Below are 24,691 nucleotides of genomic sequence, written 5' to 3'. Positions count from 1 at the left end.
TTGGTCACCTTTTGGTCAGGACCAGGCTGAGATGTCTTTGTGAGCACAGTGAGCACAGCCGAGGATTTTTGCTTATCCATTCTCCTTTTTTGCTGTCTTTTTCTCACTTCATTGAAGATGTATGGACTAAACCTTCTGATTTTGGATTATCACGTTTTAGACTGCATTTTATGAATTTTATATATGATTTTTAGTTTTAATTTTATATTAGCGTCGCTGTGAATTTTGGTCAGGACCTAACAGAGTTTTATAAATGAAAATCCATTTTTCTTTTGTGAATTGTGTGACATTAGTAATACCAATGAACAAACAGCAAGCCTTCATATTTTAACACTATGGCACACACACACACACGCGTGTGTGTTCACATGTGTGTTAAACAGTCCTGGCCTCATCCGTCTTTGTGGCTTCTTTAGTTTTTTTTTTTTTTTGCTATGAAGTGACAGAGCTTATATACATACAGTAAAAAATCCCTACAGACTTTGTAAAAGAAACTCCAGGTAACAGCTTCCACTTTCTGTACCTGATTTAAATGGACTGAGTAATTCAATAATCATACAATAACAGCTGGCCTCTAATCACAGGGATTGCTCCAACTCTCCATTATACTGGATTGCCAGTGATGCCAAATAGGTAATTTCCTCACAAACTGTACTCATTAACATCCATCTTCTCTGCTTTCTATTATTAGTTATAAAGCCTTCATTGGATTCCCCCGAGGGTTAGTTTAATTAGGAGTGGCAGCTTCAAGGTTCCAGCGATAAGGGCTTTCTAGGCGGCAAGGTAGCAAAATCAATTGTATAATGGTGTCATTGCCCACTCAGCAAAACATACAGTCAAGAAGCTTTCGGATGGCGCTGTGCCCGCTGAACCATTTCAGGGAACAGAGCTTGGATTAGTCTATGCACCTCTCAAAGACAGTATGCAATGATTTTAAAATAATAAGATGCAAACAATTCATTAGGAAACAGCGAATTATTATATTGATGTGTGTGTATATGTGTGTTTTTTTCTAATTTCAGGTGTCATTTGAGGTGCATTTTTAAAGGAAACATTTACTGACTTTTTAAAGATACATCCCAGGCTAAATTAAACCTTATGATGCATACAAAGAGGATAACTTTTCTATCTGTCAGCATGAAAGAGCCATAAGTTAGAGCGCAAGCACCTTGAGATTGAGAACATCTTAGCACAATCGCACATACATTAGGACCACTTTTTGTTAGGAAGTCAAGTATCCTGCTGGTATGATCTTCAAATGGGGTAGGAAACAAAAGCACTTGCAGGAAGCGCAAACAAACAGGAGGAGGTCGTACAAACTCCAGGCAGATAGTGTTCCAGAGGTGCAAAGTTTCCAAATGAGTTCTTGGTATTAGCATTATTGGGCCTTTCCTCAATGACATCAGTTATTTATGAGGCATAGAAGGAACCGGCAGAATTTGAAATTTCCATCAAAGAAATATCTTGTAGTGCCTGTGTCCCTGTTGTAAAGATTTCACTTAAAGTATATGTTAAGCCAAAACTTTTTTTGTGTTTTGGATAGAATAGGGAGCGGATAAAATGCCTGCCAGTTTATTTATTTATTTGGCGTCTGTGTCTAATTGGGCAGCTTTTTTTTCACTTCTTCTCCCAGGGACACAAACAGGGAAGAACTGAGGCTGTCGCTGATACAGCTATGCCCATTGGACGATTTACCCTCAATTCCTGTTCTGGTGGAAACTTTAAAGCTTTGGATTTCCCTTTACTTTATGTTCCAGCGATAATGGCCACAGGACAAATAAGGAGGGGTAATCAACCCAGTGGACACACAAACGGCAATAAAAGCTTTAATAAGGGTTTTAATTATTCCATACTCTATTCTAGAGTTGGGCAGAACACGGACCCCCAGTTTGATTCGTGCCAGAACTCTCGAATATCACAAAAGTTCAGACCTGAACCCCATTGAAGTTTAAGGGACCCGAATTTGAAAAATCAAAAGTCCCCATTTTGAAGGCTTATATGCAAGTTATTGGCCAAAAAAGGATATGGGGGCCCAGGTACTGCCCTGGGGGACATACATCAATGCAAATTTTTTTTAAAAAAAGATAATTTTTACAGGAGCAGTGATTTTAATGATGCTTAAAGTCAAACAAAAAAATGAAAAAAATATTTTAATAAAGTAGCCCCCCCACACTCAAAGCACCTTGTCCCCATGTTGATGGGGACAAGGGCCTCTTCCCAACAACCCATGGCTGTGGTTGTCGGGGTCTGCAGGCAGAGGGCTTATCAGAATCCGGAAGCCCCCTTTAACAAGGGGTCTCCCAGATCCTGGCCCCTCCTTATTTGAATAAGTATGGGATACATTGTACCCTTACCCATTCACCAAAAAAAAAAGTGTAACAAAAAATAAAGACAGGAGGCAATTTTTGACAATTCCTTTATTAAAAAAATAAAAAAACAAAGTCCCCCCGATGTAGATCCATCGCCAATCACAACGCCCACCACACGTCCCCAGGTGGCCCTGCCCCTACCTATTTAAAACTGTCAAACGGGGGAGTAGGCATTCCGTGGTTAGCCTTACTTTTTTTTTTTCCTTTTTTAAGGTTCAGCAGTGCAGCGAGCGTCATGATTGTTGATAGATCTACATCGGGGGACATTTTTAAAAATGTTTTTAATAATGGAATTGTCATAAATTGCCTCCTGCCTTTATTTATTTTTGACACTTTTTGTGGTGAACGGGTAGGGGTACAATGTACCCCATACTCATTCTCATAGGGAGGGGGCCAGGATATGGTTAATGGGTAGGGGCACAAAGTACCCCAAACGCGTTCACATAGAGGGGGCCGGGATCATATTCTGATAAATCCCCTGCCCGCAGACCCCCCACAACTACCGCTCAGGGTTGTCGGGAAGAGGCCCTTGTCCTCATTAACATGAGGACAAGGTGCTTTGGGGGTGAGAGCAACCCCCATGTTGAGGACATGTGACCTGGTATGGTTCAGGAGGAGGGGGTTGCTCGCTGGTCTCCCCCCTTTCCTGTCCTGCCAGGCTGCATGCTCAGATAAGTGTCTGGTATAGATTTTGGGGGGACCCCAACGCCTTTTTTTTACTTTTTTCTATTGCTGGCAATGTTTTCTATTTCATTCAGCTGTCAGCGGGGTGCAGCTGCCGGCTTCTTGGTCCTCTCCTTAACAACCAGCTATTCACTTTGCCAAAAGGACGAACAGGCGTTGTTCGGGTCGAACTTTTGCATGGCTCGAACTGTTCACCCAAGTCTACTCAAAACTGGAAAACATGTTTGCTTTTATATACATGTTGTTGTCCTGTCCTGGCGACCAAACAGGGAACAAAATATCCACCCAAGCAACATTAGACACCCCCCCCCCAGCAGCAACAACAGATCTCCCAGCAGCCAGCATCAATGGATCCTCCCGCAGCCAGTAAAAATAGACCTCTCCCTGAACAGTAGATCCCTTCCAGCAACATAAGATCCCCCCAGCAACAATATATTCCCCATCAGCAACAATAGACCCTCACACAAAATCAAATCCCCGCCAGTGACAATAGATCCCCCAGCAGCCAATATCAACAGACCCTCCAACACACCCCACACCCCATGCGATTACATACATTTAGTGCTGGAGGTGCCGGAACTGCGTTCCCGCTGAAAAAAAGCCCTGGTGATGAGACAAAAATGTATCTTGAAATAATCAATAACGTGTATTATCTGAAGGACAATAGATACAAATATTGTACAGTTCCTAGAAAGCCTCTCCCATCTTCTTGAACTCACTACCCCAATCTGTCCAGCTATCGCCTACTCTGTCCACTTTTTGGCGATCCCTGAAAACTCATGTCTTCAGGGAAGCCTATCTTGCCTTCAGCTAATAACCCCATTTCTCCTATCAGTTCATCCCTCATAGTTATTAACTTTTGTTCCACCAGCCCGTCCCCATTAGATTGTAAGCTTGCAGGAGCAAGGCCCTCCTAATCCCCATGTATTGAATTGTATTGTTACTGTATTGTCTCCCTTTATATTGTAAAGCACTGCACAAACTGCTGGCACTATATAAATCCTGTACTATAATAATAATAATAGACAGCATTTACGCAGCTTGCTTAGACAGCAATATAAGAGAGAGAGTGATGAGGCAGGTTTTAACTTGAAAAAAACATTAAAGTATTATCTGAAAGATGATAACCACAAAAATTGTACAGTGGCTGGACAGAATGTAAGCAGCTTGATTGGGCTGTAATTTAAGAGGGATAGATAGGATTTACTCTGCAGCATATATTAGAAATTTCCCAGCTGAGGTCGAGCTGCATCTGCATAAACATTGTTTGCCACCTTTCCAAGGTTAATTTTATTGAAAGTGCGCTGGTTCGCATTGGGCCCCCCTGCTATCAATCACAGGTACAGAGAAGTGAGCAGGGGGTGGGGCCGTGCCATGCCCTGTGTGTCTCTTTGTACAAAACCATGGCAAAGAGCAGGTAAGTATGACATGTTTGCTATTTAAAAGAAATATGGCTTTATAATCACTTTCAGCACTGTCTGTGAGTGCTGCCTGCAACCGGGTTTGACCCCTATGGCTTAAAAACACCACTGCTGCTCACATGGTCTTGTCTGCACTTCCTGAGATGCTGCATGAAAGGCTCTGAGATCTACTTAGAACCAGCTAAGGATAAGATTACACTCTTCTGCAAAATTCACATGTGTCTGATACCACTAATTAGAAGCAAATCTTTCTACAGTTTAGAGAGCTGTAGATGCAGCTTCCACTCTCCAAAAAATCCCGAAAAGACTAACCCAAACCCAAATCTTTCAGAACAAAAAAATTAATAAACCTGAAATGAACAAAACACTATAAAACAACGAAAAAACTGCAATGGGGGGCAGGGGGCAGGGGGCAGGGGAGTAAAGGGGGAGAGCAGCTAAACAGTGGCTACAGTTGTAGCTAACACTCACAAGAAAGTAGTCCTGAAAGTACTTTTGGGTTCATGAACTGTGAACATGGGGGGTACACAGGAATATGTAACCCACCACACTTCAATCCCCAGTAAATGTGCATAACGTAGCAAAGTATAGCACCGTGTGGTAACTAACTCTCTCTAAACAGACAGTTCGTGCTCTCTAAAATACTCCAACACACCCTGACAAATGGGTTCTGGGAACTCATCCTTTTATAGTGCAGTAGCTGGCACATGACCCTGCTCATCATAGCTGAAAAGTCAGGCAGGACATTACAGGTCCATTCAAATAGAAACCTGTGAATCTCACCATAAATTCACCAGTACTGGGGATCTCAAAAACCCTAGATTTGCTGCAAGGCCGTGAGAACATACCTCCCAACTTTCTGAGATGGGAATGAGGGACACCTATCAGCAAAAGTATGCAGGCATAGAAGACACCCCTTGCCACACCCCCTTAAAGGAGAATTGTACAAAAAAAAATAAGATTGGATAAACCCACAAGTGTTTTTTTTTTTTTTTTTTTTTTACCACTACTATGCCTTTATATTGGTTTTTGGAATCTACAAATGCAGCAATTTAGAAATTAAATGAAAGGTTTAGCACTGGGAAATACTTTTTGATAGGTACAAAGTGCATTTTATGTACATCTACAGTATATAGATCAGACCAAAATGAGGGACAAATGAGGAGGAATGAGGGACAGAGGGACGTTGCTCCAAATCAGGGACAGTTAGGGAGTATGTGAGACGAATTCTTCCCTAAAACGTAAACACTGTTTACAAAAACACACAGTCCAATCAAGTTATCAACCCTTCAGTCAGTGCAAGGAGTTTTCATACGTAGCCTACACAGACTTTAACTCTTTTACCCATGTAGCTTATGTACAGAAAATGATTTTGGACTGAATAAAAGAAAGTGAAAGGCATGCAAGCCCCTTTCTCCACATTGGGCAAACATGCTAATAATATCCATTTCTCTCCAGGAATAAACTTACACAGGTGACCCCATTTTACTGCAATCGCAATTCCCAGATGTTTTGGGGCCGCTCTGGCATCAGCGATTTTATGTAATGTAAGCTTCTAGCTCAGCAGTTTTTGTCAGACCTCAGTTCAATCTGCAGAAAGTGAATGTAAAATGACATTTACCAGTTGAGTAGAAGAGCACGATCAGTCTTTCCTCCCACAGCAGGATGCTATAACACACACACGGAAGGACCCTTGGTTCATTGGGTCTGTCCTTACCTCAGCAGGGTAGAGATGGAGTGGGCTTATTACCCATGAAGGCTGTTCTTCTCTGCATGGAGAGTTCTATTGACAGAGAGAAAAATCAGGGTTTGGAGTATGGTGAGATAGGAGCACACATACATTTTACATTCCCATCTGATAGCATGCTGGTCAAGCCCCCTTACCCCTACAATTACATTGTATTTTCAAGTCATTATCTCACCCTTCATATATATAATAGCACAAGTCAATGTCACTTTCTCACTTACATGTCATTCTATATCAAAATTCATACTGGAATACATAGCCTTTCATGTTAGGTAAAACATGTCAAAATTATAAAAATGAGCTGTGATTTCTATGTAAGGTTTGATGACAAAATAACAGTAGCAGCTGCTGTGCTCGAATGGACTAAAGGCCCATTGATACCAGGAACTGCATGTGAATTGCACAGGATCACACTGCGTGTTCCTGTGCGATTCACATGCAGCTCTGTGCAGTGCGACTTCAACCTATTAAATTTTTAATGGGCTGAAATTGCACTGCACCACATCCAAATTAGAGCATGCATTACTTTTGAAAACGTACTGCATGCACTACTTTTGGTGATGCACTGCAACTGGATCGCATGGTACATTTATACCATGAGATCTGGTGCGGGCAACTCACTGCATTTGTGGCCTGTATGAGATTTGAAAGTGGTGCTGGAAACCAGCACAGAACGTGGGTTTCCCACATGCCATTCTAGTGTGAATGGGCCCTAAAGAAGTACTTAAGACCCCTTTCAGGGCGTTTTTTCCAGGTGCTAAAGGGCTAAAAATAGCGACTGTAAAGTGCCTGAAAAACACCTCCCCTGCCACCCCAATGTGAAAGCCCAAGTGCTTTCACACTGGAGCTATGCGCTTGCAGGACATTAAAAAAAGTTCTGCAAACAGCATCTTTTGGGCGGTGGAGGAGCAGTGAATACACCGTCCCTGCCCATTGAAATGAATGGGCACCGCTGCCGAAGCACCTGCAAAGTGCTTCGGCAGCGGCAATATGTAAGCACATTTAACCCTTTCTTTGGCCGGTAGCAGGGGGTTAAAAGCACCACGCTAGCGGCCGAATAGCGCTGCTAAAACAGTGGTAAAGCGCCGCTAAAACTAGCGGCGCTTTACCACTAACGCTGCCTGTGGCTCAGTGTGAAAGGTCTCTAAGTCACAAATGCCAACATTCTAAATAATTTCCAAAGCCAATTTTAATGAGCTTTTAACGTGAAATCAAATTTGTAACGTAAGTGAAGTAACGTGAAAACTCTAGCATGTGCATAAATATTTTTTTTAAAATTTGGTATTTGTTAAAGTATATATCTGCATGTGGAGTGGGACAGAGACAGGTGGGTATAGGCAATGTTCTCTAGTCCTGCAGGTAGGACTATCATTACTGGTTGTTGCATGTTTACAGGCGATCTCAATGGCTCAGGCTCTCATTTTAACAGTGCAAGTAAAATTCTTCAGACAAACTTCATTGGCGCTTGTAAGAGAAAACAAACACAATGGATCTTTAAGCTGCCTTACTCTATAAAAATCACAGTTACATGGAACTGAAACAATAAACCTTAAGAATGAAAGAGATAATAAAGGAGAGATTTTAAAGAGTTAATAGTCTCATATTAGAATTCTTCTATTAGATTTTGGAACTGCTTTGACTGACACTAAATCTATTCAAATTTGATATTTGTATGCATTTGTTTCTGTGATAATGTATCATGGTCTCACTAAATTAGTGTTAATGATCTAGTGATCAAAGTTACTTATTACACAGAAGGTTTTACAACATGATAGCTTTTGTCATATCCCCTCAGGCAGGCATTTTATACACAACCTTCTGGAGTACGACATACCTGTCAAATCACACAACGAGGGACTGGATCGCAATGACTCCAGCAATAAGCTCCAGCTATCCCAATGTTCTTGTTTGAATTATCCTACACAATCTTAGAATTCTTCTTTGATACCCTCTATTTCTTTTTCTGCATAATCATTTTGCCCCCCCTCCTTTCAAAGCAATAAAAAAACAGTTATCAGTGTTTTTGTCTGATGTTGCTGAATGCTTCTTATGGTTTGGTGCAGAAAAGGCTCAGTATGCACATATGTACTTTATAGCAAAGCACCAGTCCCTCTTTGGTTAGCTTGGTCTTTCCCTGTTTGCTGCTGCAATTCCATGTATTTTGTTAGTCTAAGTAAAATTGTGATTGTTGCTGCGCTTATATCCTCTGTGCTGTGTAACAATTATGACGTGACATAAATCATCATATATGCTTTTATACGTAACCAAATTCTATAATATCATCAAAGCAAAAAAAAAAACTATGTAGTACTGCCCCCCGTAGGGGTCACTGAGTATAGTTTTCCCTGGGCCTCCCTCTGATTATCCTGCAGCCAGACACTTGGGGATTTCTACATTACACCCACACACTCTTCTGCTCGTTATCCAATAATCAGTCTAGGATAGGGTAGCTGTTCTTTTTTTTTTGTATTTACAGTGGAACCTCTGATTGCGAGTAACGTGGCTAACGAGCGTTTCGCAATACAAGCACTGTATTTTTTTAAATCGTAACTCGGTTTGCGAGTGTTTTCTGCAAAACGAGCACGATTCAGGCCAAAGTGTGTGCAATACCGCGTTTGGCCTGAAGTGGGGGGGGGGGGCGCCGGAGCCAAGCGGCGCCGATCGCAGCCAATTGCCGCCGTTCGGAAATGCACGGAAAGGCCCGAGGACAGCTTGGCTGACCTGGGCAAACCTCGGAAATGGAGTCTTTTCGAGGTTTGCCGAGGTCAGCCGAGGTGTCCTCGGGCCTTTCCGGCCTTTTCCGAGGCTCTCCGGCGCCCCCTCACCTCTGGCCACACGCGGTATTGCATGCCATTGAAGTCAATGCGGAACAAATTATTTTTGTTTCCATTGACTTCAATGGGGAAACTCGCTTTGATATGCGAGTACTTTGGATTACAAGCATTCTCCTGGAACGGATTATGCTCGTAATCCGAGGATCCACTGTATTGGTAGAACTTAGATAGGAGAAGGGATTAGTGGGATACTCCAACTTGAACTATACACACACATGAGGCCAGCTCTCACTTGACCCTAACAAATTGATTCGGATAGCAGATTCGCTGCTAGACCACACTATGGCGGTGTGGGAAGATAAGTCCTTTGCTTGCTCTGGCAGCAGACTCAATGCACCACCCTTCTTCAGGACACTCACTAGTATCCCCTTTAGCTGACACCCGTTCACTGACTCCTCTAGCCTGAAGGCATGGCCCTCATGTAATAGGCTCCTAGACACAGATCTGTAGTCACAGTAACTAGGAACAGATCCTTCTAGATGCGTCTCCCTCCTAGTCAGCTCTGCAGGACATCTGGGTTGCAGCTTCCTCAGTTCTGGCCCTCCAGGTCGACCACCTGAGGCCACATGGCAGCCTGCAAAGGGGAGGGGCAGCAGCCCCCTCCTTCGGGGACCCCTCACTTCAGCTGTAGACCCTCAGCACATTTGCCCCAGGCATATATACAGTCACCCAGCATGCCCTAAGGGCACCTGCTTCTGCCAATAGCCAGGGCTGCAACTGTTTCAAATTTTTGGCTGCTTTTATTTGTCATTTCAGATCCATCATGGCAGCACCTTTTGGTGAGCATCCACTCACCTGCTGCTGCCATGTCCCTCACCTTGTTGTGTCACTTCTGCATCACCAGCCGTCCCATTAAAGTGAATGGGACTGTCAGTGAGTCAACAGCGGGTCAGAGGAGGAGCCGCTGCGGGACAGAGATGACAGTTTCTCTTTACAAATTGTGATTTAAATCAAGTTGATTTAAATCAAGAATTTTTACTAGTGATTTAAATGATGATTTAAATCAACGTGATTTAAATCAAATCCACCCTGATTATTTTTATTTGTAGTGATGCGTAATAGCAATATTAACCCAAAACCAACAATGTATTATATTGCAGCTTATCAATCACTGGCTGGCCCCCTCCAACCACGTGACCGCTGACATCATCGCCCGACCAAGAGTCGCGATATTAGAGCTGTGCACGGGATCCGGCTGTGGTTATTCATCGGTGTGCAGCTCCTGTCTCCTGTGAGTGTGCTATGGAAGGCACTCCTCATTGATCCCAGCTGGTCACCTGTGAGGGAAGTCTGTGAGTCCTCAGCAGTGTCCCTGTCATTTCTACTAAGCCTGATTTGACCGCCCTGAGAAGCCTCCATTGTTTATTGAAAGGTGACGGGCAGCACATGTTATGGAGAACCCAGACCCAGGGTCCTGTACTGGAATTTTTTCGTTTGGACACTTTCAATCATGAATTTTTTATGCCATTATTATTATTTTTATTTTTCTAATCATACATATTACATACACTTGTAACACTGGTTTATTATCCGGCGCTGCACTCTTACTTTTACGTTTATATAAGAACGATCATAGCGGCCCCCATCCTCCCGCCGCCCTCCGGTGATTCTACCGATTCACCACTGCGATCGGTGAGTCGAAGAATGGATCTGCTGGCCCCAGATGTTCACCATAGAGATTTCCAGCAGGCCAGATGGTCGCTGGAGTCTCTATGATAGTTAGAGGCCGGGCGCAATGTTATGACGTCACGCACGGCCTCTGCATTGAAAAAAACGGCGATGCCTCGGCTGGGAAGCCGTGATCGTTTTTTTTTTATTTTTTATTTCAGGCTTCCCAGCCTAGAGGTGAGATGTGGGGTCTTATTGACCCCATATCTCACTGTAAAGAGGACCTGTCATGCCATATTCCTATTACAAGGGATGTTTACATTCCGTGTAATAGAAATAAAAGTGATCAAATTTTATTGTTTTTTTTAAAAGTGTCAAACTAAAAAATGTATGGTAAAATTAACAATAAAAAAAAAAAAAAAAAGTTTTTAAAGTGCCCCTGTCCCCATGTGCTCACACACAGAAGTGAACACATATGTAAGTCCCGCCCACATATGAAAACGGTGTTCAAACCACACATGTGAGGTGTCGCCGCAAACGTTAGAGCGAGAGCAATAATTCTAGCCTTAGGCTTCCTCTGAAGCTCAAAATATGTAACCAGTGAAAAATTTGAAAGCGTCGCATATGGGGATTTTTAAGTACAGAAGTTTGGCGCCATTCCACGAGCGTGTGCAATTTTGAAGCGTGACATGGTATCTATTTACTCAGCGTAACTTCATCTTTCACATTATCCAAACAAAATTGGGCTAACTTTACTGTTTTTTTTTTTTTTTTTCAAAGCACGAAAAAAACGCATTTGAAAAGTTGCTGCACAAATACCGTGCGAGATAAAAAGTTGCAATGGCTGCCATTGTATTCTCTAGGGTCTTTGCTAAAAAAACATATATAATGTTTGGGGGTTCTATGTAATTTTCTAGCAAAAAAATTAAGATATTTACATGTAGGAGAGAAATGTCAGAATTGGCCTGGTTGGTAAGTGGTTAAGGGGGCGTGGTAAGGGGGTGTGTCCTATGCCTGCATACTTTTGCTGATAGGTGTCCCTCATTCCCATCTCAAAAAGTTGGGAGGTGTGGAGTAAATATGCACTGTGTTCAGATCTGTGATACCAAATCCAAAAATCTGTGCCCAAGGACATGCGATTTACATGCTTAAAAAATGCCTTTATACCCATATAGACGTGTATGCGTGTGAGTATGTACACTAAGGCCTCATTCACATGATTGTAAAAAACAAACAAAAAAAAAACACATTTATAGGCTTTTTTATTTACGGATCCGAATGCAGCTGCATTGTTTTTAATGGAGACATTCACACAGGTGCATAAACATGCACTGCGTTCAGATCCATAACACAAAATCCAAAAATCCGCATCTGAGGACATGCATATGCATTTTCGTATTGAAAAAAACAGGATCATTTTATGCATTTAAGAAACAGGTCTAAAAGTAAGTATCATTCATGCAGGAACTTTTGTATCAGTAAACTTTTTATGGTTGCATAAATGTAGCCCTTAGTCCAAACAATGGGGGAAATAATAAAATATCATAAAAAATATACAGGAAACAGTATTATAAAAAGTTCACAGGACACTTCCTGTATCACACACCATGAGGAACCTATATGTAAGCCAGAGGGACCTGAGTGCTGCTGTTCAGAAGCAACTTGTAATTTGGGACATAGAGGATCCCAGCTACAATCACTGGATACAGAGGAAGTGGGCCTGGGATGAAGTATGCAGCAACTTAACAGCAAACTGGGACCTTCTTGGATGCAGACAGAAGAAGCTGAAATGTAAGTGCTATGGGGGTTATTTACAAAAGGCAAATCCACTTTGCACTACAAGTGCAAACTACAAGTGCAAATGCACTTGAAATTGCACTGAAAGTGCAGTTGGAAGTGCATTCGCTGTAAATCTAAGGGGTAGATCTGAAACGAGGGGAAGCTCTGCTGATTTTATCATCCAATCATGTGCAAGCCAAAATGCTGTTTTTTATTTTCCTTGCATGTCCCCCTCAGATTTACAGGGACTGCACTTCCAAGCGCACTTTCAGTGCAATTGTAGTACAAAGTGGATTTGCCTTTTGTAAATAACCCCCAATATCTTTTACTTTTTGCTATAATAAATATCACAAATAAAAAAAAAATATTATTTTTTTACTAGTAAAGGCAGTGATCTGCGATTTTTAGAGGCACTTTGCACTTGTAGTTTGCACTTATAGTGCAAAGTGGATTTGCCTTTAGTAAATAACCCCCATGTATGTTCTATATTTCTATTTTATATATATATATATATATATATATATATATATATATATATATATATATATATTTTATTTATTTATTTTTTTCAGCATGCTCTGAAAGCAAAAATAGAATGTGGACAGTAGTGGACATCTTCACACTGCCAATCAATACAGAGGCTGTGGCAGAGCTGTTCTTTCCCTGAAGAGCCTCCCCATACGGCAGCAAGTCACAGCTATAGTGATCTAATGCTGGCTGATACCAGCCAGCATTGGATGAAAGTAAGACCCCTTTCACACTGAAAGGCACCCGCCATTAGCGCTAAAGCGCCGCACACTTTAGCGCTGTTTTAGCTGCGCTTTTTCGGCCGCTAGCGGGGCGGTTTTAACCCCGCCCATTTTACAGCGCTTTTAAATTACTTTTAAGGCGCTTTGGAAGCGCTGCCTATTCATTGCAATGGGTGGGTCGTTTTGGGATCGCTAAATACAGTGCTCCCAACCTGCCTCAAAGATGCTGCTTGCAGGACGTTTGGTAACATCCTGCAAGCGCACCGTCCGAGTGTGAAAAGTCACACTTCAGTGAATGGGAGGCGGTTTTCAGGCACTTAGCAGAGGCTATTTCTAGCGCTAAAGTGCCTGAAAACTGCCCCAGTGTGAAAGGGGTCTTATAAGTGATCTGATACTGCATACAGGGTCTGGATTTGGTCTCTACTGTTCAGTATATATATATATAGTAGATACATTATGGTAAAATAATAAATTTGAAAAAAAATAATTATACCGTATATCTATATATATCTATATATATATATATATATATATATATATATATATATATATATATATATATAGATATACAGTATATATTCACAGTATATAGAGTAAAACCTTGGACTGCGAGCATAATTTTTTTTGGAAACATGCTTGTTATCCAAAGCACTCGTATATCAAAGCGAATAAAATATAATGGAAACTTAGATGATTCGTTCCACAACCATTTATTCATATAAAAATGATTACAGCAATACAAAATACAGTATAAATTGTAGCTAAAGGAGCTTCAGGAGCTACAGAGTATAAAAGAGAGGTGTTTCACACTGCGGTCAGCATGACTTAGCCAGGCAACTTCAGGGAATGCCTGGGTAATCTTCAGTGGTGGCCCATCCATTAGGGGCGCCTGAGCGCTGCCCCCTCTATCCACAGGCCCCAACCTCCTTCACCTTCTAGCAATACGATGGTCTATCCATCGCCGCCTCCACCCCCTATTCCTGTGTCCGATCCCTTTCAGGGCACTGGGCGCCTAAATTACAGCGGCAGGGGTTTTTTAAGCATCTGATTAGAGCCATAGGCTCTAATAGACTTCAAAATAGGATGGGCTTGTTGCGCAGAGCATTGTGCCAGGAACCAACCCAGGTGTTACAACAGCGAATGAATGTTCGCTGTTGCAACACTGATCCTCCTCCCAGCCTGATTGATCTGATACCCGTCACCCGATTGGCTGAAGGACAGGTGATCCTTTTGGACACCTAGGAGGAGGGGAGAAGACGCAGGGTGGAAGTGGGGAGGAGGAGGAGGCACAGGAGCCGCTACCTGATGCCCGCCACAGCCTGATGTCTGCCCGATCCCTGCCGCCTAGATGGGGTAAGTGGAACAAACGGCAGACAGCGAGTGGGGGCTGGAGCGCTGTGAGGTTCCGCGCGGGGGGGTTAATCTTCCTGTAATGTCGTATCCAAATCACATCAATTAAGATAAGGATCTGACTTGGAGGCAACTTCCATTGCCCCTGATGATGACATGTGATCCTTGTGTGGAACAAGCATTTGGGAGGGGCCAGGACGGAGCGAGAGACAGCTGAGCTGCCTATTGAGGAGACGCACACCATACCCTCACGAAAAGTATATTTGCCATGCTTAGAGCGGTGCACTGACGCACCTATATATTGTGAGTACCCCTTTTTGGGGAGAGTATCTCTATTTTTTAATACATTTTAAAGTGGTATTATACAATGTAGTTTTTTCTTCCCATCTATATATCTTTACTGCATTGGAGCCTGGGATCCTGTGATCTTCTTAGAACCCGGGGTGGTTCACAAGCGTGGTTTGACTTTGTCTAGCGACTTGGTCACACGCTCTGAGGTGCGCGTATTACCTTTGGGGTCACCGAATCGCACCATTGCATGGTCTGTGGCACTTTGAGAGTTACTAGCAAGTTTGATTGTATCACCAGTGGACATCACGTTTAGGCACCTTTATATCTTTTGCAGGACTTCAAAGTGAACTATATGTTTTGGTTCCACTGAGGACTTTTTTACACATGAACTGTGTGACACCAAATTACCTTTTGTATTGTTTTTGGCACTTAGCACTTTTTACATGCTCATATATATATTTATAATGTAATAAGTATGTTTATTTGCACTCTATGCGTTTATATTTTGCACATTTGTGTAATATTGTCATTTAGTTATGCATATTGACACATTTGCAATTTGATGCGTTTATATTCATTTATTCATTGCACTAGTAATGCTGTGATTCAGTAATGCTTATTGGTACTTGTGCACTTTGATTCGTTTATTTGTCGCATTTTTACTTTGATGCGTTTATATTTATTTGTCATATTTCACATTTGCATTTACATTTATTAGTATCCATCTATTATTAGGTCCGCTTACCTTGTAGAGGTATTCTGTTTCCCCCATCCCAATACACATGCGTTTATTTATTTAGACACAGTTGTTCTATCATGCTGTAATTTAGTAGCATGTCCAACACACTCTAGCGCAGCGTAATCTTTTTTACATTCCATTAAAGTCTATAGGCAGAAGTCGGATAGAAGTTGCCTTGAAGTAGTACAGGAACCTTTTCAGTCGGAGCAAGAAGTAACTTCAGTAGTGCGAATTAAGACAGCTCTGATTGAATAACATGGGATTTCACATCATGCAACTTGGAGTCTCACAAGTCAAATTGCAAGTCGCAGCAGTGCGAACCGAGTCTTATGCTCAGTTGTAACGTGACGCTACCCATAAAGCAAGACCTCGCTCATTTATCAAGTTAAAAAAAAATTCTCGTCTTGTAAAACACTCGCAGACCAAGTTACTCGCAATCCAAGGTTTTACGGTATATATTAGAGGTACTTATATAGCGCCGTCAAGTTTCACAGAGCTTTACATATGTACAGTGTGCCCTCAAGGAGCTTAGAATCTAAGGTCCCTAACTCACAATCATTCATACACATACTAGGGCCCATTTAGACAGGAGCCAATTAACCTACTGACATGTCTTTTATAGTGGTGTACTGAAACCGTGTACTGAAACCGAAAACTCAGGATGCATTTGGCCGAAATCGAAATTGACATTTAAAAAAATATATAGATATTTTTATAAATAATTGTATTATATTCGACTTTTTAATTAATATCATAAATTTAAATGAATATGAATTTATTGTTTGACAGTCAATTACATGCAACAACGTACCCAAATTATTTTGAGAACTGGAGAGTTCAAAATCTGGTGCAGCTCTGCATAGAAACCAATCAGCTTCCAGGTTCTTTTGTCAAAGCTTAATTTGCACTCTCCAGTTTTAGTAAATCAACCCCATAGAGCTTTATTATGGTGGCATTTAATAATCACTGGGTTTTTAATTTTTTTTTTTAATTATAAAATGGAAAAAAGACCAAACATTTTGAAAAAAAAACCCTTTAAAATAAAAAAGCGATTAGCACAAAACCCCCCAAAATGACCTTTTTTGGAAAGTAAACACCCCAAAGTGATCTAATTTTTGCCGCAAAATGTGAGGGTATTGCGGGGGTTAAACAAAGTGTTACTTGGATAATTGGGTAATTGTGCACTAGATACATTAATATATGGGTCATACCTGGAGGATGGGGGCAGTGAAGGGGTTAATGTAATTGTCTCATACAATGGCAGCAGCATATAGGTGATGGGATTCGGATGGGAGGATAAGGGAGGTGAGGGGTTAATATACAGGTCACTGGAGATAGAATGGAGATAGTATGCATTGGAGAGGAGGGGGAGGAGGCAGGAAAGGGTTAAAAAAAAAGATTTCTGTCTCATAGGAACAGAATAAAGGGATCAGCAGCTGCAGGGATGGGCACCTATTTAACATCGTTATGCGATGCATGGGTTTCCTGGTTCCCAGTATTAGCTGGGCGGGTCGGTTTTAAGTAGGCGGGGTTACAAGCCACTCTCCCTTAAAAAATACGTGACCTGCAGTGGTAAGACATCGCCGCTGAAGACGTCTATGACGAAACACGTACGGCGTCAGTATGCACAGCACGTGACTTCCAGGAAGCTGAGCGAGTGGGTGGAACGCAACCAGAGTGCATGCTGTCCACCTACAGCTCGGTTGCCTATGCTTTATACAGGCAAGTGCAGCCCTTATGGGACTAGGCATTACGCTCCATGAACTGCATTTTTTTGTCTGTTTGTTTTTATACATTTTTTGAATAACCTTTTAATAAACTGAAGTTTTGGTTATACTGCACTACGGGAGCCAATTTCTCTTTTTTATGAGGATTATGAAAACTACATCTATCACAACCCGGATATCCCAAGGCTGCTCAAGGAACTGCAAAGGCTGACACCAGTGGTTACCTGCCAACCTAAGGAGCTACATGTGCATTACCCCTGTAGGGGTAGTAGGATCTGGTGAGTGGGGACCCTTGAGGGGGAGCACGCAGGTCACCTGTCAAGATTCTGTGATCACTAAAGTCACCTGCTACAATTCCTCTAAACACGAACAGTCACCTTCATTGGGATGAATCCACCTATGTGTCTTTTGTACACGGTGCGATAAACTGCATCTTGATGTAATTTTTAATTTTGGAGTGATTTTTGCATTTTTTCTGTTTTTTGGTGCGATTTATTATTTTTTTGGTTTTCTTTTGCATCTTAGGTTTATATACACCTTGATTTTATGATTGGGACACTATATGTATACACTTATATGTTTTTGTATATGGTGTGATAATTACATTTTGGTGCGATTTTTATTTTTTTTATAACTTTTTTGTTTTTTGGTGCGATTCTTTGCATTTTTATTTGGATTTGGTTCACTCACATTCTGTATTTTGGGCTTGGACACTATACGTTACAAGCAGAGGATCACTATACTATCATGATATTCATGTCTGGATTTTATACACTAATTTGTAAGCCATTCCATTTTTGGTGATAACTTTTAGTACTCACCTACTGGGGTAGGTGAGGTGTGATAGATATTACACTATCACCTTTATGGAAACTGTTTTGTTATAATTTATTCCACAATAACACTGTGTCTTTTAATACTTAGCCACTATAGAGTGATTTGGTAGAGCACTATTTGACATATAGGTAGCTTCACTCACCCCTTCACATCTTCTTTCTTTTTATATTTTAGAGCCCTCTTACGGGGGTTTTTTGGGGAGGCTGCAACCTTCACACACGTCCTAAGCGCAGACCTTCCTAATTCATTTATTTACTCATTTCATTGTTCTCTTCCTGTGGCAGAGCGCACAAATGGTTCTGGACAACTACAACCGCGCTGTCCATGTGTGTCAACATGTAATTGTATTACAAACGAGTACCTGTGGTTGGGGTCACATGATCGTCCCTGAACTTCCAGGGGCAATCATCTGTCCTTAACCACAAGTAACCATTTGCTATATGTGAATGTACAATGTATATGTAAACCGCTGCGTAAATTGATGGCGCTATATAAATACCTTTACTAAATAAATAAATAAAATAAATATATAATTACATGCTGACAGAGGCAGAAGCAGTCTCTGTGAATGAGGCCTTAACAGTGTATGGGCAGCTTTGCTCATGCCCCGCTTTCACTGTTCTTAAAGTGGTTGTAAAGGCATTATCCTAATGCATTCTATGCATTAACCACTTTCCGCCAAATCACTTACCTGTACGTCATTGGCTTCAAGTGGTTGTACTGGAGTGATGCCTGCAAGTGCAGGCATCACCTCAGTACCATTTTTTAGAGCTGACGGTCGGCTCTCTAGTAGAGCTGCGTGATTAATCATTAAAGAATCGAGATCGCGTTTCTACCTCCCTCGCGATTTTAAAACAGCATTTTCTCGATTCAGTGCAGTTCTCTGCTCAAGCTGTCAGCTGTCAAAAAAAAAAAAGTTAATCACAACATCGCTCAGGCAAGATAAAAAGAAACTTAGGGGGTTATTTACGAAAGGCAAATTCACTTTGCACTACAGGTGCAAACTAGAAGGGCGAAGTGCACTTGAAAGTGTGCTTGGAAGTGCAGTCGCTGTAGATCTCAGGGGTAGATCTGAAATTAGGGGAAGCTCTGCTGATTTTATCATCCAATCATGTGCAACCTTAAATGCTGTTTTTTATTTTCCTCGCATGTCCCCCTCAGATCTACAGCGACTGCACTTCCAAGTGCACTTTCAGTGCACTTTCAAGTGCACTTTGCACTTGTAGTTTGCACTTATAGTGCAAAGTGGATTTGCCTTTCGTAAATAACCCCCATTGCAACATTTATTTTTTTAGAGATCAAAGGAATGAACTTTGGTCTGTAAATGAGGTCAGTTTAACCACTTAAAGCGCTTGTATACCCCGCTATGTGATTTTTACCTACAAGTAAGCCTATAACGCTCCATGCACAGTGGCTTAAAAAACGTTGCTTCTACAGGAGTTTTGTGTTCTGCCTGTAGACGCAGCTCAATGTTATCCTATGTGTCCATCCACATTAGGACGTTAAGAGGCATATTTTGAGCTCAACGTTTAGAGGCAGAAAAAAACCCTTCTGGTTCGCGTTTCTGATTGGAGCTTGGAGGCAGAAAAAACTTAAACTCTCCTAAACTCGTCTAAACTTTATACAAAAAATGCTCTATATGAGCGTTTTTTACTACCGAGAGAACAGACGTTTTTTTAAGCCCAGTGTGCATGGAGTCTAATAAAGATTACCTGTAGGTGAAATGAATATCTCCTAAACATACTCCGTTTAGGAGATATTCACCCTGCATGCAGCCGCTGATATCAGCAGCGCATGTGCTCTGAAGGTCCAGCGTATCGTGCCGGAACTTCAGATCGGCTTGCCGGAATTGTAGGCCACTCACATCGCTGGAGCCTGCGAGACGGAAGTAACGCCGGGGAAACATGTCGGCCCCCACAGCAGTGACCAGGCGACACTGCGGGGGCTTCGCTCTAAGGTAAGTATTTCATAATGAGCTAGTATGTCTTATTTTTTTGGGGGGGTTTTGGGCATACAACCGCTTTAAAGTCTAAACCTTTTTCTGACACTTGTTGCTTACAAGTTAAAATCAGTATTTTTTGCTAGAAAATTACTTAGAACCCCCAAACATTAAATATATATTTTTTAGCAGAGACCCTAGAGAATAAAATGGCGGTCATTGCAATATTTTATGTCACACTGTATTTATGCAGCGGTCTTTTAAAAGCAATATTTTTGGAAAAAATGCACTAATGAATTTTAAAAAAGCTAAACAGTAAAGTTAGCTCAATTTTTTTGTATAAGGTGAAAGATGATGTTACGCCGCGAGAATTGTGATCTTTATTCGAAGCAAAAAAAATGTGATTCTCATTTTAGCCAGAATCTTGCAGCTCTACTCTCTAGTAATAACAACCGATGCGGCTAAGCAGCTGCTCCGTGGTTATTACAAGCAGCAGGAGGGGACGTCCCCCCCTCCCGCCGCCTTCCCCTGCTCACCAGGGCTCACCTGTCCCACTGGGAGACCCAAGTGATCAGCCGGCATATCTGCCGGCTGGCTGGAGACCCAAACAAAGCCAGAATCATCTTTGATTGGGCCTTGGATGTAGTAACCCGGAAGCAATGTAATTTCTGGTATACTCGGGAGCCAACGGCGCCAGTTTTCAAAAATCTATATTATTCAAAAACGCAGATCTTGGCTTTTGAATACTTTGAAGTGCAGAGGAGGGGTTTGGGGTCTTATAGACCCCAGATCCCTCCATAAAGAGTACCTGTCATTGCCTAGTACTGTCACAAGAGGTGTTTACATTCCTTGTGACAGCAATGAAAGTGATCAAATTTTTTTTTTTAAGGGACAGTGTAAAAATGAGAAAAAAAAATAAGAAAAACATTTTTTTTTCCACCCCATCCATCCGTGCTCGCGCAACAAAGTGAACGCATATGTAAGTCGCACCTGCAAATGTAAACAGTGTTCAAACCACACATGTGAGGTATTGCCACGATTTTTAGAGTGAGAGCAATAATTCTAGCACAAGACCTCCTCTGTAACCCTAAACAGGTAATCAGTAAAAATTTTGACAGCGACAGCTATGGAGATTTTTATGTACCGTAGTTTGTCACCAGTTTGTGCGCAATTTTAAAGCATGACATGTTAGGTATCTAATTACTCGGCGTAACATCATCTTTCATTATACAAAAAAATTGGGCTAACTTTACTGTTTTATTTTTTAATTCATTGAAGTGTATTTTTTCCAAAACAATTGCTTTTTAAAGACCGCTGCGCAAATACAGTGTGACATAAAATATTGCAATGACTGCCATTTTATTCTGTAGGGTCCCTGTTAAAAAAAAATATATATATATATAATGTTTGGGGGTTATAAGTAATTTTCTAGCAAAAAATACAGATTTTAAATTGTAAGCAACAAATGTCAGAAAAAGGCCTGGTCTTTAAGTAATTAAGATAACAAACCTTCTGTGTGCAGAAACCCCTCTCAGCCCCCCTCATACTTACCTGAGCCCATCTAGATTCAGCGATGGTGCACGAGTGTGACTCTGCTGTCCGGGACTCGCCTCCTTATTGGCGCCATTGACTCCCGCTGCTGTCAATCAAAGTCAGTGAGCCGATAAGGAAAGGGGGGCGCGGTCGGGCCGCGGCTCCATGTTTGCATGAACACACAGAGCTGTGGCTTGGCTCAGGTGCCCCCATAGCATGCTTGCTGTGGGGGCACTCAACAGAAGGGAGGGGCCAGGAACGCCGAAGAGGGACACGAGAAGAGGAGAATCTGGGCTGCCCTGTGCAACATCACTGCACAGAATAGGTAAGGATAACATGTTTGTTAATTTTAAGGGGAAAAAAAAAGACTTTAGTATCACTTTAACTTCCCTGGCAGTATGATTATGTCAGATTTTTGTGTCTCAAAGCGGTACTGTTTTACATAGAAATTTGGCGTTTTATATTGTAGGCCTGTAATTCTTAGGAATAACTCACTTAAATCTGTCCATACAAGAGTCTAGTAGATATCCCGGGTCTGATAAAGTTTTAAACACAAAATCATAAATTATAATATAATAAATAACTATAAATAACTATAAAAAATAATAATATAATAATAATAAAATGAATTTCCCCACAATTCACTATCACTCAATTCTGCAAGTATTCTAATTTACTATCGCTGTTTTCTAGCTGGTCTAAAACCACTTTTGACGTAAAGGGACACTTTTTAGTTGCTATGGACAATCTCAAGTTTCCAGGCAGAAAAAACAGTTTATATAATATAAAACTGCATGCAGGGCACTTAACAAAGCACTAGGGGCAAAAGGGATGTGAAATGATTTCATACAGTAATGTAATCTGTAAGTGTACTGTATGTGTTATGAATTTTAAATTCTTTTATTTTGCCGACAGGCTCCGCCCCCGCGCGTCGCGATGCTCGCAGGGAACGGAGCCCGGCATACAGAGGCATCGGGCAGAAGACAGAGCCCGCAGACACCGCGGGGGGACATCGCAGGATTCTGGGGACAAGGTAAGTACACTGCACCAGGATCCTGCAATGCAATCCCGAGTGTGGCTCGGGGTTACCGCTAATAGTACTGAAATTTAACCCCGAGCCACACTCGGGAAAACCGCCAGGGAGGTTAATAGGTGGACTATGTGTTAATTACATAGTGTTTTAGTTTTGTATGTGTTCTAATGGTTGGTTATTTTTTTTTTTATTCTTTTTAGACGAGGAGTACTACAGGCGTTGGAGATCACTAAGAGACTGATATTGGAAGGATCTCACAGATGAACAGTTGGCCAGAAGTGGAGCCCCCACCAAAAAAACAACACGCAGGAGGCACCCCTATGCCACAGAGTTGGCTTTCTTGCGAAGGCCCATGGAGGCAAGGATGTAAGTAAAAATGAATTGATGAGAATCTAAAATACTGTGTATTTTAATGCTTGTGAACACTCATTTTCATTTATAATTTTCTTTGTATAGGACCAAATTCAACCGGCTTAACGAGGAGGAGGAGAAGGTAAACCTGAAGGTGGAACAGAGTGAGCCATGCACCTCAAACAATCAAATGTCCACAGAGTCAGAGAGTACAATAGCAAACTTATCTCCGCAGAGTGCAGAGGTACAAAAGTATATGTCTATCTTGCTCTCTCTATCTATAATGTAACTATACTGTATTTAATATTCTGTATATTTCTCTCAAATCTATCATTCTATCCATATTTTATTTTTAACAATTGTTCTGTTTCTCTAAGATAATGTGACAGGGGATGTGGAGATTGTCCCAAGGATGTCAAGACAGAATAGCTCAGGCTGTGTGCAGTCAACATGGACATCTGTGGACAGTCGGATTCTAAGATTGCTGATGGAGAGCCATTCGAACAAGACCAGCAGCCCAGCCATCCAAGATTCCTTTTCAAATCTCAGTGATCCCCGGGTAGCATTCTGCCGCAGTATCCATGCAATGCTGGCGGGTTTCTCTACTCAGCGTGAAATGCAGGCCGCTAATGATATATTAAGTTATCTTTTGGCCTGCAGGTCTGCTCATTGGAGAGACCTTCCCCCTCCTCAGATGATGCACAACACAACCACTACCTCAACCAGCTCGGATTATTCCCAGGCATTCATGCATCCCTACCCACCTTTCCCCCCTACTTCTTCCTACCCCAACCACCCCACCCAAACATTCCTACACTAGCTTTTTCCTAGATACAACTGCTGTTCCCCAAGCCACCCCTGTGACACAGTCATAGTCCCCTGTTGATTCCCAGCCCTTTGTTCAGTCTCCCTCTACCTATTTCTCCACTTACCACAATCTTTATGTTAAAATAAATATTTTTGTAAACTGGCAAATGCTGTGTTCTTCTCTTTTCTTTAATTGAAATGTAGTGTTCCAGGTGACAGTCATCACACAGCTGTGACAAGCATATCTGCCTGCCCCAACTATTTGATGGAGAAGTGTGTGGACAAGTTAGCTCAATTTAAAGGGTTAGTTCACCTTTTCAGAAAAAATGCATCCCTGCCCCCTAGTCCCTTCTGTATTTACCTCCATTGGTGATGAGCTGTCAGTGCCCATGCAGCCAGTGCAGCGGTTTGGGGGATTTTACATTCCTGCTCTTCTCCTTCTTCTTTCTGCAGTGCTTCTGACACACATGGTCTGCTCTGTACTATGCAGTGTGTCCCTTCATTATAAATTTCTTATCACATGTTCAGTTTTATATGTGATCAAAAAATCGACCCTGAATTTTCAAATATTGCAAAGCACACAACAGCGAAAAAAAAACGACTCCATTCCCCCCATCCTCACGTTTGAAGTGGATGGAGGAATCCTCTGGCTGAGGCTTTGTATTTTGACAGCAGGGAGACTTTCTTGTCATCAGAATGCACTGATCAGTGCTGCCGGCTATAGTCAGTGGAGCTGCTCAAGTGTCAAAAATCTGAGAGGGCAGTAGATCGACTTCTGTACAACCACCCTGCCCATACAGGGAACAAAATTTGTCTGGTCCCTGCTGACTTTAGATACATATATGGCAAGCTTAGGATTTGTTTGTTTCATGGCCATACTGGGGCAACAATGT

This window comes from Aquarana catesbeiana, linkage group LG02 (genome assembly GCF_042186555.1).
Source record: "Aquarana catesbeiana isolate 2022-GZ linkage group LG02, ASM4218655v1, whole genome shotgun sequence".
Lineage (NCBI taxonomy): Eukaryota > Metazoa > Chordata > Amphibia > Anura > Ranidae > Aquarana > Aquarana catesbeiana.
The sequence above is the reverse complement of the archived record's forward strand: the minus strand, read 5'-3'. Positions refer to the sequence as shown.